The following is a 19,804-nucleotide window of genomic DNA, read 5'->3' as shown; positions in this document are numbered from 1 at the left end:
GTCTTCTCCAGGATGAGCCCCCTAACTGGTTGTTCAGCACCAAGTGTTCACTTGAAACCATAAACATCCAAGTGAAATTATATAGAGTGAACAGTGCATGTGTATATATACGTGTATGTGTATGTATTGGTACATATATATATGTATGTATAATTTAAAAAGAATGGCTCATGTTTGTTGTTGGGAGACAATTCTTCTTGACTGTTTTGCATGTGTACACATCTTGAAACAGAGGAGTTGGCTGCTATTGTTCAAACTCTTTTTCAAAGATCCTGAGAGAGTTTGTGTTGTGTTTCACAAAAAAAAAGAAAAGGAAGAACCAGGAATATGTTTGGTAGAGATGGGGGGGGGGGTGAAGTGAAAGGGGATTCTTCTATAGGCCCATGATGAGGCATGAGCCCCCTGAGGTACCAGCATATGACAGATATGGTATGGAATAGGTTTTATTTAGGGCATGGGGAGGGAACTGAGAAGGGAATAGAGACAAAGAGAGGCAGAGAGGGGGTGAGTAGAGGCTGGCTATGAACAGGGGGAGAGAGAGAGAGTGGGGGAGAATGAGGAGAGGGACAGAGAGGGAAGAGAGTAAGAGGGCAAGAGAATAAGAGAGTGAGGAGGGGGCAAGCAGCCCCTTTTCTATAGTCAGGCATACCGGGCTGTTGCCAGGTAGCTGTGGGGCAGAGCCTAGAAGGAATGCTAACACTTTGTCCTTTTGGAGCAATTGGCAGGCAGTCTTACTATACTCCTACTATAGCGATTAGGTTTCCAAACTTCAGAGTCCTGTGCAATGCAGGTTCCTGCATTTACAAGATGTTCACAGGGTTGTTTTGATTTGTTTTCCAAAGGGATTTTTTCCTTCAGTGTTTGATAGTCAAACTCAGGACCTTGTGCATGCCAGGCAAGCATATTACAAATGATCTAAATTCCTATCCCAGAGGTCCAATTTTTTTAACCCATGAAAATTACAGTAGGTGAATTGGATAGACAGAAAGATAAGAATTGGATAGTAAGAAAGATAAAATATCAGACTTTTTACAGTTCTTGAAACTTAGTGCAACCACAGAAATCTGAGAGATCAGAAACCACTTGGCAACTGAACAATTTCATTTTTTTTTTTAGAGTAAACTTGTGAGTGACCCTTGGTGGTATGATCCCCTTAAACAATTGGTGGAAATTTTGTTTATCAGATTATAGTCCTCTCCCTTTGACAAAAGCTACTTCTTTCTGCATTTCTACTTGAGCAGCATGTTCAGCTTATTAACTTAATATCTAAAGATGCTTCAAAGCCTCTTATTTACCTGGGATAGCTCATAGATGCTACTGTGACTCTTTCAGACATTTAAATCAAGAATGGTGTCAATCTATCCTTCATTTGACCTTTGGCGTTGGGGCTACGTTCACTTGCACAATCTTTGTCTGGAGTTGAGATGACAGTTCATTTTCCAACCCAGCACTTCGCAGGCACTCTAATTCCCTCAAAATTCTGCTTGCAAAATGAAGTTCCTTTCCCTGGCTCATCTGTCTTGCAACAGCTTATTGTATACATTCAGGAGACACTCAGTATTCAGCTTGATCTGCTTAGCCAGATTTGAGTGTGCCTGTGCGTGTATGTGTGCATGTGTGTGTGCCTCTGTGTGTGTGTGTGTTTAGATTCACCTGTACATAAATGTGAAGGCCAGAGATCAACTTGGTGCCTTCCTCAATTCCACCTGTTTGTTAAAAAATATATATATTATGGGGAATTTCATACACATGTACAATGAAATATGATTATATCTACTCCCATCACCCACCCTTCTTCAAGTCCCTTATGCCCTCCAACCCATCTCCAAACTTTATGCCCACTAAATCCAGTTAGTGCTCATAGATGTGGGGCCTATCACTGGAGCATGGGAAACCTATCCACAGACACATCCTTAATAAAAAAAATTTTAAATTAAAATAAAAAGATTCTCCCTTGCTCCAGCAACTATGCATCGCCAACCATTCCTCAGTGTGGGGTGGGACCTAGAGATCATCTGCTTCATCTATATCAGGGTTTTGATGCTTCTTCTTGTATAGGAATTAATGAAGCTAATGACAGCAATATGACTTTAAAAAAAAAAGTCTCTTGGTGAACTTGGAGCTCACTGATTGGCTTGTCCAAGAAAGTCTCAGGGATGTCTCTGTCTCTGGCTTACCAGCACTAAGACTATGGGCACAGTCAGATTTTTATGCAAGTGTTTTAGAGTCAGACTTGGGCTTGCCTGCTTGAACAGCAAGCACTTTGCTAACTGATCCATCTCTTTAGCCCTAGGTCTGAATTTTATTAGGTACATTCTTCTAATTTGCCCTCTATTCCTGGGATAAAACACCATGACCACAATCAACATGGAGAGGAAGAAGCTTGTCTAGCTGACTGTCCATGGTCAGTGTCATGGTTTGAATATGCTTGACCCAGGGAACGGCACGATTAGGAGGTGTGGCCTTGTTGGAGTATGTTTGTTACTGGGTGTGGGCTTTAATACACTAGTCCTAGCTGCCTGGAAGTGAGGTTTCTGCTAGCAGCCTCCAGATGAAGATGTAGAACTCTCAGCTCTGCCTGCACCATGTCTACCTGGATGCTGCCATGCTTCCTGACTTGATGATGATGGACTGAACCTCTGAACCTGTAAGCCAGACCCAATTAAATGTTGTCCGTATATGAGTTGCCTTGGTCATGGTATCTGTTCACAGCAGTAAAACCCTAACTCAGACAGGAAGGGAAATCAGATTTTGACATCACAGCAGGAACTGAAGCAGAGACCATGGAGGAGTGCTGCTTAATGGCTTGCTCTCCGAGGCCTGCTCAGCCTGCTTTTTTTCATTCCCAGTGCCACCTCCCCAAAGGTGGCACTGTATATTGTGCTTGGCCCTCCCATATCAATGATTAACCAAGAAAATGTCCCTCAGTCTTCTCTACTGTCAATTTGATGGAGGCATTTTCTCAACTGATCTTCCTCTTCCCAGATGATTTCAGCTATGTCAAACTGACGGACACTAACCAGTACATGCAGCTTCCTATGGTCCAAGATCCCATGAGCATTGTTTTTACTACCACGTAGCATGTGCCCATTTTTCTATCATCCAAAACCAGTTCTTACCATCTTCCCAGCAGTCACCTACATGTCCTTGTCATGTTCCTCTGCCCATCTGATTCACTGACTGAAAACTTAGCACATACATTTTGAGTTTTGCACCTTTCCTCTAGGAAACAGAGATTTGGGTTGTTTGTATTGGATTTTTCTGCTATGTCAGTTTTATTTCACTACATAAAAACCCTCTAGAGCTGTTGCTATGTAACAATTTCCCCTAAAATAAAACCTCCATCTTGGATAGAAGCTCTGCAGGGAAATGCTTTCATCCTGCAGGGAAACTCTTTAAGCTTGGTAAATAAACAACTCAAAGGAAGTCCCTGAAACTGAGTAGACTTACTAAACCCTGAGTTCCCAAGGCATACACAAGCAGTAAGAACTGCTGAGAAACCTCTCAGAGGAGCCAGCTGCCTGGAAGAAGCAGAAGCCAGCCAGGCTGCTCAGACCACCTGAAATGCCTGAAAGAGACCCTCTCTAACTTGTCAAGCTACCTGATGGTTGTATAATGTGCTCCAGATTTCCAGTGACACAGCTATCATATCTGCCCCTGAAAGTCCTCATGTATACCCCTCTAAGAAACCCCAGTAGGATTCATTTGGTTCACCAAGTTGTACTTCAGCGGTATCTTTTCTTTGATATGTTGTTGGTTCTCTATCTGGAGTCAGGAGATGGTTATTCACATCTCCTCAGGAGCAGTGTCTCATAACAGTTAGCAATTTTAGTCCTTCAGATTTGGGGGCTTATCAGTTTGGTCAGTTTGCCTTCAGATGGGGTCTCTAGAAGTTTGGCTGTGGTGGGATGGTTTGGGATGGCCTCATGTACAAGTCTGCTGATTTTCCTGGCCATGGGTTTCACAGAGCCTCTCATCCTGAGAGAGACTAGCCCAGGCTTCTTTATACTATGAAATCAAAGTTCTAGGCTTTAAAATTGTATTTCCACCACATTCTAATGATTAGAGCAAGCCACAAGGTTAGCACAGAAATAAACACATTCTTTGGACGAAGGAAACATTACTATAGGATGCTGGGTTGTACTACCTAAAGCATTCTTTCCCTATCCTCCTACATTATAGCCAAGTCCCTCCCCACCAACCGCCTGTGAGAAAAGAAACCTCCAACTCTACGTTCATTCTCTCCCCAGGGGCCACTCTAACCTGTCACTCAGACCCATTACCTCCAAGAAGGAACCTCTGCTTCCTTCTAGGCACTGTATTCTCCAAGGCCATTGTTGACTGTGGCCACTCAGAATTATGTTCAAGTTCACATTTTCCCAATGCCTAACCTGTTTCTTCTAAGCATGTTTAAAATGACCTTGGCAGTCCTTAGTTTCAGAAGAGCTTAATGTGGGAAAATCTGAAAGCAAAAAGACGTAGGGTTACTGGAAGAGTGGAATTTGCAGAGAGTTGAAAGAATGGAAACCCAGAGAGACTTCAACAACAAGAGTAGACTCTATTAGTCTGAAAGAGGAGGCATCAAGACCTAGGAGTGCTTGACAGGGTATCCAGGAGAATGCACAGTGTGGGGTCTGAACTGTGTTTTTTTGGAGCTAAGATTAGGGAAATAGAAGGACAGGATGTAGTTTGGGATAGAATAGGGAAGTATGGATATGTTGTTTTTTAAAACTGTGGAGCAAGAGAAAGGTCATTGCCTGGTGGGGACCTCTGGGCATTCTTGTGGGCAGCAGACCTCATGGAACTTTGAGTCTGTTTTGTGACCTTGTCTTTGGAGGAATTTTCTGTAGTTATTGCTATAATTGTTGTATCTGGGTAAGAAGAGTTTATTTCCTTAAAGCAGAAGTAGATGGTTTTGAAGAGTTGAGAAGTTCTCTCTTGCAAACCAAGTCCACCAAGTCATTCCTCAACCTATTGTATACACTCAAATTTTCCTCATATATGTGTGTGTGTGTTATTTTATATATGTATGTGTGTGTGTATATATATATATATATATATACACACACACATATATACATATACATATATGTATATATGTATATACATGTATATGTGTGTATGTGTATATATATGTGTGTATGTATATGTATATATATATATATGTGTGTGTGTGTATATATATATATATATATAGGCACAGTTACATGACAGCCCACCAATAAACCATTCCAAAATGCAGTGGCTTATGACAGCAGCCATGTATTGCCTCCCAGTGTTCTGTGTTGGCTGAGTAGCCGGTGATCTCAGAGCCTCATTCATATTTGAGCCTTATGTAGTCTGCCCCTTTAGTTACCTTAGCTCTCACAAGCCAGTTCATATTGCAGCACAAACTTAAAAAACATGACCACAAATTTCTCTCTCCCCCTAGCCATGCTCTTTCAGTAGGACATTCCAAATCTCACTGAACCCAGATTCATAAGTTGAACTCAATGGAGGTCAGCTAAGACAACCCAGACTGACCCACAGAATCATAAGAAATAACAAATGTTTGCTATTGTGAAGCTCTGAGTTTAGTCTACCTGAAAAGCCACAGATATTAACATGCTATGTGATGGAAAGCAAAACAGCTGTGTGCTCAAGCAAGAATCACTATATTAGCAAAGCAAAGACATGTGCAGTGCAAAAATCACAGGAAGAAAGAGCAGGCATCCCATCCAGATCAAACCAGCTAGCTGGCAGGTCTGTCCTTTCCTGAAACATTCAATAAGATTTCACTCCTGTCTGTTTCACATAGCAGATGTGGATTTTTTCCATCGATAAAGCAAAGGAAGGGAGTATAGAGGAAGCTTTGTTCTGCAGCTCATTTGGTGTTTTGCACATTAAAAGCATACTATAATCATTTTATTGGGAGAGCCATTGAGGATGGCATGACTAATGTATCCATTCCATTTTATAGCATTAATCTTGCCCTTTGGAGATACTCTAATTCTAATTATTGGTGATTTTTGGAATGACTGTACCAAATGCAACACTGTCGGCAGCACATCTGGGCTTCTCTAGCCCTCAAAACCATCTACTACTTCAAAGAAATGCATCTGCTTACCCAGCCATAATAGTAATCAGAAGAACATCCCTTCTCTTTGCTCGCAGATTTCTCACAACAAGCCCTTTTTCTGAAACAACAGGTCAACAAAGTCACTCTCAGCATCCTCAGAAGTTTTCCCCGCTTCCTGCCTAACAATCAGAAGCAGGCAGTAAATGTGTTTATTCTGTGACAAGAGTGTGCCAAGTGGAGCAGTCTGCCTCCCGTGAGACTTGAAATGATTCTTTTTTTCAGTTTGTTTTTTTTCTGGTCTACTTGCTCAACATGACTATACTAAGCAGCTATGGTCTGACATCATCACGCTGTGCAAGCAAGGGCTGTACTGTCAGAATAAGGCACACTTCGTCTGCTGGCCCCTAGATCCCTTCCTCTAGTTATGCACAAGTTCCTCCTCCTTCATGGACATCCTCTTAATCAACGTTTTCTGGTAGACCTCACTGACCCGGGCTTTCCAGAGCTGAAGCCTCCAACATCATCAGTCAGTTTTCTGTAGGGTAGGACTTCTCTGCCTCTTCGAGAGGATTCTTTGTTTTCATTAAGCATAATTTGAGTTGTAAATATCAGTTATGTTGGATCAAGATGGTAAAATGTTGACCACTCAATAGAACAGCTAAGCACTGAGATTTGGAAAGGCCAGAGGAAATCTGAAAAGTCCTAGAAGTAGAATGTTTCATCTACACATGGGCAGGAGTGTGAGTGAATTCACTATATATATATATATATATATATATATATATATATATGGCTGTGTTTCTATTTAGTGTTCTGGTTGATAGCGTAGGTTGAACGTAAGCTCCCTCTCTATCCAACTTCTACTCTTGTTGAGATTTGCCATCTCTATGGTCTCTCCCTCTTCTTTTCCCTCTCCCTCTCTACCTCTCTTCTCTCCCTCTCTCTCCCTCTGTCCCTCCCTCTCCTTTCTGTCCCCCTCCAATTGCTCCTCCCTACTTTTCCCCCTTCTCTCCTTTTCGGTCTGGATCTTAGAACCTCACCACTGAGCTAAATCCATCCCCAGATTTTTTTCAATTCTTCATTTAGAAATATGGCTTGCTAAGTTTCAGAAGCTACACAAACCTTCCACCCCACGCCCCCAGCTTCCTAAGTAATAGGGGTACAAGTCTAGGCCCCAGGCCAATTTAGATACTCACTTTGTGCAAAATAGGGATTGGGAGATAATCCAATTATCAACTCTATGGAGGGGTGAATAATCCATGTAAATCACTTAACATCATTCCTGTTCTGGGGTAAAAGCTTGGGAAATGGTTGTTGTCATTACCATGTTCTACCCTTAGTAAACAAAAGCCATTTAATTTTTCACAAGTGTTTCTTCAAAGGTCATAAGTTTGGTCTTATTAGCTACTCTTATAACTTGTCATGACTTTGACCCTTCAGCTTTAATATTATAAATATAAACAAAATGCAAGAAACTTTGTTCCATTTATATTGTGAACATTAGCCAAGATTTACTCATCTGGCATAGGGATCTTTGAGTGAATTCAAATAATATTCAAACAACAAACAAAACTACTCACTACTTGAAGTAGTTCTGGCATTTCATAATCATTAGAAATATAACTTTCTAAAAATTATATAATGAAATGGAACAAAATTCCAGCATTACTGATTTGCCTAGAGGTCTCTGGATACCAGGCTGAAAAGAGCTTAGTTTCATAATTCACACAAAAAATAATGTGATAGGAATATGTACTTTTAAAAGTTTGCATTCAAACATGTCAATATAATTTACAGTCCTTTAAATAAAAACACTTTGTATACAGAAATAACATTCTTATAAAACCATGATGGGATAGAATATTAATATAATATGATTCCCAAACAACCAAATGGAAAATGCCAAAAGAAAATCTGTGGCGGAGCTTCTTATCCAAAGCAAAAGTTGCTCTGTTGCTGAAACATCTGGAAACTATAAGAAAGTTTTACACACATTGCTTATCACTTAAATTTGCCAAATACATCTCACAAATGTTGGGAAGGCAAAAAGAGGAGAGTGAAGTTTGCCGAGAGATGGACTGCCCAGCCCAGAGACACTAAGCTTGCTTTCTGGAGCAACTTAAAAATGCTTTCTGACATTGCAGGCTTCCATCTGGGCACGTGGCCTCTGGGAATCACTCCCCAGGCAAGTTTGATAAGAAAGCCTGATATGTGAAGACACTAAGAAAACTGAAGCAGTAGAATTTTTGTTCTAAGCTCTGAATACCATCTTCTGGATGGTTCTTGTTGTGAGAAGGGAGTTTGCTTGTTTTAATCTTGACCAAAAGACCAAAAGTAAGAATGAGTTCCAATGTGACAGGGAAGAAATCCACAGAAAGTGATTCTCATAGAAGCAGACCCTCATTTTCACCCATCCCCTAGGGACCTTCATTTTCAACCTATCTTCCCATGGCTATAGCCTTGACAATGAAGGCACAGGCAGCCTCAGAGAAACCTTAGTGTTGGGGGTTCCCTGCCCACTAGGAGGGATGTGGCACCTGCCAAGCAGACTGTCCATGTGGTTCAGACAGCAGCCAAACAAATCCCTCCCCTCTGCCTCTACTCTGTTGATGTTGGGGAGGATGTCTGAGGACTGGGTGTTCTGTGTTCTTGGAGTGAGTTTCTACACAAGCACATGAGTACGAGCATGGTTTTCAGTTAACCAAAGGAACACAAGGTAGGGCGTAAATGAGGAAATTTTTATTAAAACTTTTGTGAATGTTTGCTAAAATGCCACCTTTTCTGAGATGTTAGCCAACAAAGGCAGCTCTACCCAATGCCCTGCGTTTGTTTCTTTGCTTAACTTGGCTTAATTTTTATCTGTAGTGCATTTCACCCCGAGTTCTGTTTTACATTTCTTTTCTCGTGGTGATATATACCAGGCCTATGCTATGCACTGATATTGCAAAGCCAAGCTGAACAGACCAAGTGCCACTCGTGTGGCACCGAATCCCAATTAGGGTTGCTGACAAAGACTGACAGTGAGCATGTACAGTGTCTTTCTGATGACAGTAATAGGAAACAATAGGACATGACTTTATGGACAATGGCAGTTTCAACAAAGTCATCCACAAAGGCCTTGCTGAAAAGACAACCCATTTTGTTTGGTTTGGTTTGGGTTTTGTTTTGTTTTGTTGGGGGGGGGGGGTATTGTTTCTTGATTTTGGTTATTTGGGTTTTTTTTGTTGTTGTTTTTTGTTTTGATTTTTGGTTTTTGTTTTGTTTTGTTTTTTTGTTTTGTTTTGTTTTGTTTTGTTTTGTTTTTGGTGGTGCTGGGGATTGAACTCAGGGCCTTGAAGATCTCAGCAAATGCTCTCCCACTGAGCTACCTTCCCAGCCAAAGATAAGAATTGAATGGAGAGCTACAAGAAGTTATAGAGATGTGGGTGGTTATCCAGAGGTAAGCTGTCCAGGCAGTACAAATAATGAGTGGTAAGGCCCTGATACAGGGTGTTCCCGGTGTTCTAATGGCAGTGGGAAGGCCTGTGGATTGAAGAAGGTAGGAAAAGAAGGATGGGTGAACTCACAACAATATGGAGTGCCAGCCTACATGGAGCCCTTGTAAGGAGTCTGCTGTGACTGTGAGGAGCAGACAGCGAGGTCCAGTACTGAAAGACCTCACTCCAGGATGACCTCAAACAGAGACCAGGCATCACTAGACTTGCTCTCTTTGCTGATATGAGGACAGCAAGGAGCTGTAGGCTTATTTTTATTTTTCAAAACCTACATTTTTAGGGCTCTTCAGTGCTTCAACCTCCGTTCTAACCCACTGACCAGAGGTAGGGAGAAAAGAAGGTTATGGATGAAAAGTATGTTATGGATGTTTAGAAGTAGTTCCTTAGGGCGATTCCACTCTCCATTGTCAGGATACCAATAGTCCAGATTAATAGCAAAACCCAAACATGAATCAATAGCAGCAAGCAGCTCAATCCAACAGAAACTGCAAGGCTCCACCGAATAGGCACAAGTCAGCAGAGGTGGCCAGAATCAGCGGGAATACCACAAGACCAAACAAAACTAGGAAAGACTACTAAAGAGCATTGGAGCACAGCAACGCAAGCACATCCTCTTACTGTTTATGGGGTCCCATTCATATTCTCTCTAAACATCACTCAGCCTCTCAAGTGTCTGTTTACAGCAAAAACATCACATGTCCTCTCAAAGACAGCTTCCAGAAAAACATCACATGGCACAACTGAGTTGTTAAAGAAACCAGAAATTTCTACTTCAGAGAGCAAGTACAGACCCAGGGAGTCCTGGGGCGATGACAAGAAGGGAAGAGGAGGAAGAAAAGGAGAGAGGAAGGGACAGAGGAAAAGGGGAAGCCTGGCCTAAGAGTGGGGCCGGTTTTAGCTGGAAACGTGTGTCGAGCATCCGACAGCACAGGCTTTCATAGCAGGCGAAAAATCTGCACTCAGTATTTTAGAACCAGGAAGCCCTTATGGGTTTTGAGCAGGTGAATGGGTCTCAGAGGGGTGCTGCCACCACTACACCGATAGAGCAATGGGTTACAAGCTTATTTCTTCTCTGGATAAGCAATGCTGAGGACCCAAGCTAGCTAAGGAATGAGACACACACACACCCCTTCTTATAGTGGAAAGAATTTCTGAGATATGCAATCCAAATCCCTTTCACCCCACCACACCCCAATGGCAGAACACCTTCACTCCACCCCAATGGAAGAAGAACACCTTCGTGTGGCAAATAACTGGGAGAAGAAAATGATTTTTTTTTTTAATGAAAGAGAGGAAATGCAAGCCTGATCCCTCCCTCTTGAAGACAGGATTTCTGCCCCTTCATAAGCTCTGGCCCTGGCTTCTGTGAGCTATGACAGAGACTAGGGGGTGCCTGTCAAATCTCAGATGAAGAACTCTGATGAGACAGAAATGCATTCTCTAGCATATCAGGTCGCCTACACGGCCATTAGGCCTGCCTGCAGCACTCATTTGGAAGCCTAGGTTCTCCATCCTGTAACTGCCGCCCGCCCCCAGTGTCAGGTTCACATGAGTGAAGGGGACTGAGTCATCGCTACATCCATTTCTCAGCCCCCCAAGAGGACAGAAGACAGGGGGACAAATACTCTGTTGAAGGTGGCACTCATGACTTTGGCTCCTTCCAAAGCTGGGCTGTCGCCACTGCTGACAGGACCCTCTAATTTGATGACCATGTTGCTGGTCATCTGATTCCTTTGGACAGCTCACTAACTGCAGCATGCACTGTCCCTGTTCATAAGCTAGAATAGTAATATCCTATTAACATTCTGGGCTGAAATGGACAGGCAATGAGGGCGTGGCCACCTACAGGCCCTGCAAGTACCTGGAAATAACCCCTTCGCACTGCTGTTGCCCAGCGAACTGCTGATCGCCTGCTCCAGGTTTTCATCACTGTCTCAGCGGGTAAGGCTCTGAGGTCACACACAGAGCACTGTGACCAGGAACCAGGTTCCTGCCTCTCCTAGCACATAAAATGTGCCAAATAAGCAGGCTTTAGTGGGATGAATGGACAACTGAACGAGTGGCTGAGTGAAGTCCAACCCTCCTCCCAAGCTAACATTCTCTCCTGTGGACTATCCCCAAATACTACACCTGTCTCAAAGTCGGCTGGCCCAGCAGAAACAAGACTGGCAAGAAGCAGAAGATCTAAGCAAGAGAAAGCAGGGCAAGGAATAAGCACTTGAAAACAAAAGCAAAGAAGCCTTTGTTCTTTGTCTCTTTGTTGTGAAGTGTTGCTTGGCAGACAGCACCGTGCTCTCCCGATTTCTGCGAGGCATTTCAAAGATTCCTCTCTGAAACTCCTGCTGGTACTATGTATCTGAATTCTGAAATCCATCCCAGAGATTTAAGTCATAGCGGCAGACAGACAGCGAGGCTCCGTGCTGCTCCGTGGCAGAGAGTGTCTGATGAGCTTAGTCTAAGCTGCAGTCCCAGACTAAGCTGCCATTTTAACTGTAGCAAGCAGGATGAACTGGCAAGGTAATTAATGCTGTTTCCTGCCCTCAATGAGGAGGACAAACCAGTGTGTTTTCTTCTCCGTTGCAGAGCATTTGCCTAGCAAGTGCAAGGCCCTAGACTCAGTTCTGGCAAGGCGTGTGTGTGTGTGTGTGTGTGTGTGTGTGTGTGTGTGTGTGTGTGTGTGTGTTGCTAGAGCTAGAGGAGCTGTGGATATAGCACTTGTTGTGCATACTGTACTGTGGGTCCTAGATTGGATCCATAGCATCACAAACAACAAACCAACATTAATCCATGATGCTCTCTCACAGCATTGTGAGCTTCGACAAGTCTGGTACCTCCATTTCTCCTGTCGTAAAAGGAGGTCTCTTGCAAAACATCATGTAAGGTTGTTTTAAAAAGCACTTCAAAGAGATTAACAATCCCCCAAGCTCTGCCTAAGGTTGAACACCTTCCTTTAGGTTCTTTCCTGTCCTATTATCTGTGAGTCCCTGCTCTCTCATTTGGCCCCTCCTTTCTGAGATGCCATCCAACAAAGTATGGAGAGAAGAAAACCATGGGACTGCTCTCTGGGCAGCGGCCTCTAAGAGCTGTACAATGGTCAGGAGGTGGTGGCGCACACCTTTGATCCCAGCACTTGGGAGGCAGAGGCAGGCAGATGGCTGAGTTCAAGGCCAGCCTAGTCTACAGAGTGAGTTCCAGGACAGCCAGGGCTACACAGAGAAACCCTGTCTCAAAAAACGGGAGGCGGGGGGAGAGAGAATGAGAGAGAGAGAGAGAGAGAGAGAGAGAGCGAGCTTTACAATGGTCAGGGCCGAGTACCCAAGGCAGAAAGGAAATTCCAAAGGAAGCTTGCTCATCCTCCCCATTCTGAAGTCCCAGTGCTGCTCAAGGGGGCCACGGCTTACATTTAGAGAGGCCCTTTCTCTTGCTCAGGAGGAGAGCTAGGGGGAAGGAAAGCACAGAGGCATACAGGGAGACAAGAAGGATGGAAAAAGGCAGGAGGACGAGGGTTTTCCCCTTCTGTTCTGAAAACTAGCCTCTTGCTGGCCTCTCCTTAGGGAAAACCTGAGCTGTGGTCTCCTAGGTCCAGACCAATGCTGCATGGCAGCCCAGTCCTTGGAAGAGGACACCTCAGAGGACTTAGGAGGTAAGCATCCCTAGGCTGCAGTGCAGAAAGCATCATTTATAAGAGATAAGCAGCAAGCTGGAAAGATGGAGGGCTGAAGAGAGATGTCGAAATCTCTGCACCAACCTCAGTTTATTGTTAAGTGCAGGGGGCAGGCTCTTCTCTCCTCATGCTTGCAAAGGCCATGTTTATCACTGTAGAAAGCAAACATTCTGTTCTACACCAGGAAGGAATTCTTTCCTGATGCTGCTGCAGGGAGCAGCACACCCTGGCCCAGAGAGGTTGGCCACTGAGTTAAAGGCGCTCTCTCCAGTTCTCAGGCTCCTAGGCAGCACAAACAACCCTGAAATTACCAACTCACGCTTCTGGTTCTCCCAGACGTTTCAAGTAGAGGCAGGGACAAGGTGGCTTCAGCAGCCCACTTCAGATAGAAGCACAGCCAGGCACCTGTCCAAGGTCAGACACCCACTCAGTCCCTGCAGCATGTAGGAACCACACTTGGAGATGTTTATAACCCTGCCAGCAGGCTGCCCACAACCAATTAAACCTGAACAGCTCAGGGTGGTACAAGGACATCAGGGTTCCAGGGGATACACATGCCAGCCATCTCCTGTTCAGGGATATCCAATCCCCTGCAACAGTCTGGAAATTCAGGTGACTAAAAAAAACTTGTCTAGCCTTAATAGGAGAGGATGTGCCTAGTCCTTCAGTGACTTGATGTGACAGGGTGGGTGATACCCAGGGGGCACCGCCCCTTCTCCTCTGAGATGCTTGTAAAGGGGGAGCCAGGAGGAAGGGGGTGGGGTCTGGATTTAAAGTATATATATATATATATATATATATATATATAGATAGAGATAGAGATAGAGATAGATATATAGTGTGTATTCCATATATATATATATATATATACATCTTTCATATATATGAAAGAGAAAGAGAGAGAGAAATAGATAGAGATATAAATAAAATTAATAATAAAAAGAAAAATGGGAAAAGGAAACTCCCAAGCAGTGGGCCACAGGCAGCTGGACAAGAAATTCCACATTACTTCTCCTGAGCCACATTCCTAGCAGAGGTCCAATCACCTGGGATCCTCAGACATTGGGTAGACAAGAACTCAGGGTTGGACACACCAATCTAGCCCAGATTAAATAAGAGAGGAAAACTAGAAGTTTCTGAGTTCCAGCCTCACTTCCCTCTGCTTCGTGGCCCTCCATGGAGTGAGTTCTCTGCTCCATTTCACAGTGATAAACCGAAACCTCTCTGAAGTCATCAGCAAAATAAATCCTGCCCCCCTCCCATTAAGTTGTTTCTGTCAGCTTTTTTTTACCACAACACTAAGGAAGGTAAATGTCTAAGGCACTCAGTCAGAGCGATAGCACACTGGCCTTCAATCACAGACCTGTCAGGAGAGATTTTCTGAACACGGTCATTTCTCCAACCGAGTCTCATTGGTTTGACAAGCATCCTTCCATTCAAATCCCTGTGTGCCCTGGTGACAGCTTGTTCCCACTAGAACTAAGTTTTAATGCTTCTTCACCTCCCTCCTGCAGACTAAAGGCCTTCTAGGGCAGAGGTAGATTACTTTTCTCATCACTCAACAAAAGGCCCAATAAAAAAAAGCGACCTAAAGGAGGCTCACAGTTCAGAGGAAAACAGTCACCTCGGGGAAGAGGCCATGAGAACAGCTCTATCTGTGGGGCCACACAGGAAGCAGAGCAAAGGGAATACCCCTACTTGTTCATATTCTCTACCTCCTTTTTATTCAGTCAAAGAACCCGTGGGAGGCTGCTACCCACATGCAAGAAGGGTTTTCCTTCCTCAGTTAATCTTCTTGGAAATGTTCATAAAAGGCACACTCATAGGTGTGTCTCCTAGGTGATCCCAAATCCAATCAATCTGATAATGAAGGTGAACAAGAACATAGTGGGTTACTATAAAACTATTACCATTGGTCTATGTTTCCAGACAGGCAGACAGATAGACAGACAGACAGATCAGACACACACAGACACACTTCACACAAGGAAACTCTGAGGTTCAGAGAGGGTACTAACTAAATGGGATACTAGGACTAGATATAAAACAGAGCTGTCTTGAGCAGAGTGGATTATGATCGTTCTAGACAGCAGTAGATACTTTGAAATATTGGGTGATTAATAAAAATCACTCAAATAACAAGCATTCATAGGATCAACCCACTTCTGTTAATATGTAGGTCTGAGTTTCTCCCAGTCAAGATGGGCTTTTCTGTGAAACCTTGACTAATACAAACTATGAGTATGGATACACTTGTCCTGCATACATCACTGTTACCACTACAAGTGAATCCTATAGTACACAGCATGAGAAAACATCCCTTAAATATGTTGAGCTGAACTGACACACCTTGTTGAAACATTCCCATAGTTGAATGTTTATTGGATTCCTGTCCCACAAATGACATGTTAACTCAGGAGATAGAAGCAGAAGGATTGGAAGTCCATGTAGCCTTGGCTACATGGTAAGGTCAAGAATTTGATTCCAGACCACATGTCTATAAGGGTTTGTTTATCTTCCCCAAAACACATTTGGCCATTGTGGTGGATTGAATGGAGAATGGTCCCAATGGGTTCATATACTTGAATGCTCAGTCCCCAGTTGGCCGAACTATTTGTGAAAGATTCAGAGAAGTGGCCTTGTTGAGGGAAGTATGTCACTCTAGGAGGGCTTTGAGATTTCAGAAGCCCACACAATGTCCACTTAGGGTTCTCTCTCTGCTTGTGGATCAGATATAAGCTCTCAGTTACTACTTCAGCACCATACCTGCCTGCCTGCCTATTTTCATGTTCTCTGCCATAACAGTCATGGACTCTAGCCCTCTGGAACTGTGAGCCTCAAGTTTGGCCATGGTGTTTCTTCACAGCAGTTAAAAAAATAACTGAGACTCTATATTCCTCCTTTTGTACTTGTCTCTCAACTCCTAACTTTACAGCTCTTCTCCCTTTAATCAAGAATTAAGCAGATAAAGGAATATTAGAATATGCTCTGTGGGGGAGTGGTGGGGTGTGGGAGAAGCGGGGTGCCTCAGCGGGCCCATGCCAAGGCATCCCTTCCCCTGAGGAGTCAGCCACACAATGGTGTAGCATAGAATAGAGTTTATTCGGGGCATGGGAGGGGAGTTAAGAGGATAGTAGAGGCAGAGAAAGGCAGAGAGAAGGAGAGAGTAGAGAAGTATAGGCTGGCCATGACCACGTAGAGGGAGGGGGGAAGGGAATGGGGAGAGATGGGTAACAAGGGACAAGAGGCAAAAGAGTATGAGAGTAAGAGAACAAGAGAGACAAGAGGGAGAGGAGGGGGCAAGCAGCCCCTTTTATAGTGGGCCAGGCCTACCTAGCTGTTGTCAGATAACTGTGGGGTGGAGCATACCTGGCTATTGCCAGGTAACTGACGGGGAGCTTAGAGTCCTAACAAAGTCCTTGCTTCTCTGAAGTTCTGCAGAGTGCACTCTCTTTGCTCCTTGCAATTACCTTTGTTTGAATGATACGCCCTTCTGTGAGCTTTGCCTTTCTCCTCTATGAATTTGTGGTACCTAGAAAGCAGTTGGCAAGAGCAAAATCACTGTAATAATTTAAACAATAGGTTTCGAAGACTAGAGTTTGGGGAGCAGTGAGCATCTTGCTTGCACATCTGGCTGACCTGGGAACTAAGGCTAACAAGATAAACTGAAGCTAAATATCAAAGGATATCAGATGCATGAAGAGTCTGGGTCCTCTACACAGTTCTTGACGCCTGTAGACTTTTGTGTGGTGAGTAAATCAGATCTATGATGGGAAACTATAGTTCTTATGACAGTCTGGAGGAACCGGCCAGAGAAGTCCACTCTCGGCATGAACTTCACTCAGGATTTGCCTTTCCAAGCAAGAGGTGGCAAGGGAGTGGAAGTAAGACAAATACTATGCAGATGGACTCACAGCCAAGTTGTTGGAGAGCTGTAGAGAAAAACCCTCCAGAAGGACTCTAAGATTGCCAGCTCATGAGTGTGAGAGGCAATAGCATCATCATCCACCCTCCAAGGAGCATGATCCAAGTGAGACTGGAAATGTCCAGAGGAACATGTATAATCCCAGGATCTGTCTATGTGGTTCTGCACATTACTTAAGGGAGACAGCACATTTGAAGTTCAAGGATGGTAGGGTTCAAGTAGAACATTGCAAGAGTAGGTGAGATCCCACCTACATCAAGAGAACACACCTCAAAACAGAAGTGGACCTCTGAAGAATGCCAGCAGCAAATCTAAGGTCCTTGCTGGATTTCCGGACTCTGGCACTGACAATGAGGTAGCCCTGCAGATGCATAGCATCCTGTCCCCTAAGTTTCTCTGAGAAATGATTCTTGCAGTCTGCCATCTCTTAGAATTATTTTTCTATTTGCTAATAATATCCAGGAACAAAAACTCTGGCTCACCAGCATGGGTTGAATGTGATAAAAATCCATATTCACCTTGAATGAGCTATTTCAGATAACAGATATTTATTTGATCAGACTCCATTATTCCTTCATCTCTACCCCGCCTACAATAACAACAACAACAACAACAACAAAAGGCTCCATCCAAAGGTTCATGAAACCATTGTTCATGGTCCTTCAGACCCTGGAAGTCAGCAACCGCAAGAAGAGACATTAAAAATTAATGAATGTGCTATACTCAGTGTCCTGAAGTCAAGGCTATTTAAGTAGATAAAAGAGGCCTGGGGAGGGAAAGTCTTGTTGCTAATGTTTTCTTTATAATTATTAGGTGAAAAGAGAGAGAGAGAGAAGTGGGAGAAGACAGCTACCACCGAGACAAAGTGAAAGGCGTGCATTAGACAAGGCCAGAAAAAAAGGATGCAGACAAATGGAGCACTCTCGAGCTTGGGCTCCGGGGAGGGGGAGGAGGCACAATGAGAGTGGGGAGCTGCAGGAGGGGAGAGGCAGACGCTCTCCACCCAGGCAGCTTCTCCTACAGCCTGGCCAGCCCTGACTTGAATAATGAGGCTGTTTGGACAAGCCTGAGGCCAGTGGTGGAGACTTATATAAGAACAACAAGTCTCTGGCTACGCTAGTCTTCACAAAGACACCCTGCGCTCCTCTCCGCTGCACTTGTCTGTGGCCAAGGAGTCGTTTCACATAATCACTGCGGCCACCTGTGGCACGAGCAGAGGGGAAAGGCATGCTCCAGAGAAGTGAATTAAAATGCCAGTCCTCTTGCTGAACACAAGGGTACGAGCTGAGTTCTGCAGTGGATAAACTGGTACCTGCTTCCCAAAAACTTGGCTGCCAAGCAGACTTCCCCCAACACACAGTGCTTCGAGAGCTGGACACAAATCTACTACACCCTTTTTTTTTTTTTAATACTACTTACTGCAGGATCACAAACTCAGAACATCAACACATTTTCCAAATCAAGCCTGAAGCAAAAGGATTCTGTGTGTGGCTTACAGGGTGCTTCCTAGGAAAGCCTGCTAAATGGTTCTAGAGAGAGAACCGGAATGGAATGGTTTGCAATTCTATAGAGAGCAGATTTCCCAGGGAAGGAAGTGGCCCCGGGTTCTGTTATATATGGAACCATAAGCCGAAGGAGCCTGGGAGAGACGAGGATTGCATTTTCTTTTCTATGTGGTAGAGCTGAGTGGTACATTCCCCCTTTGTCTAAGTTCTGTTAACCAGACCCTCTTTCAGGCCCTCCCTATCTCCCTCCTCCACGCCAATGAGACTGTGACATTGATAGAGACCCAATGGCATTGCAGGCTCTTGGCATAGCTCCTCTTTCCCCACATATAGAAAGAAACCATACTGGCTTTCATAGAGATCTTGGCTTCTATGTGAAGTCATCTTTGTCATAGACTGACCCCCAAAACTCAGGTTTTCCAGTGAGACTGTTTCCAGTTTCATCTGCCGCTCACTTCTGTATGCAAGAGACACTGCCTGTCAATCATGTGCTGACTGTTGTAGGTGCTGGGCCTGGAGAAAATGAGCCCCACCCTCCAGCAGCCCTGAGTCTAGCAGCAAACACCAATTATCCTCTGTTTAACCTGCCTTGCCCGTATGGGCCCAGGATGTGAACAGGAAACAGGCATTCAGGCAGATGGGGTCCTTCCCTCTCCAGCTCCACTGGCCTCATTTTGGTTAGTCTTGTCCCTGACTTTGACTTCCCATCTTGAAGCTCAACCCTTCTTGCCTTTGCCCCCGCCACAGTCACCAGAACTGTCGGTTTTGCTTGAGCCATGTTTTCAACCTCTCCTATCATGGCCTTGAGAGCTGTCACTGGTCAAGTGGCCAACTGGTTCCCCTAGCCTCGGGCTCGCCATCCTCAGTCCCGCTGCCATTTTTCCTACGCGGTCACTTTCCTAAAATAGAAATGAGATTGCATCACTCCTTATTTAGAGACAGTCATCAAGTCAGTGAGCTCTCAGTGTGACTGGGCTTCACACCATCTGCAGGCACTTGGCTTAGGAAGAAGTGTCGTTGAAAGCAAGATGACTCAGCCAGGGACTATGAAGGGCTGACTCAGGGCTCTCATCATAACTGCCCCTTAGAATCCTAAGAGCTCGTGTGACCCGCAGATGCCAGCACTACTCGCCCAGCCCAGACCATTGACTCTGAATG

Source organism: Mus caroli, chromosome 4, assembly GCF_900094665.2.
Source record: "Mus caroli chromosome 4, CAROLI_EIJ_v1.1, whole genome shotgun sequence".
Classification (NCBI taxonomy): Eukaryota; Metazoa; Chordata; class Mammalia; order Rodentia; family Muridae; genus Mus; species Mus caroli.
The sequence above is the reverse complement of the archived record's forward strand: the minus strand, read 5'-3'. Positions refer to the sequence as shown.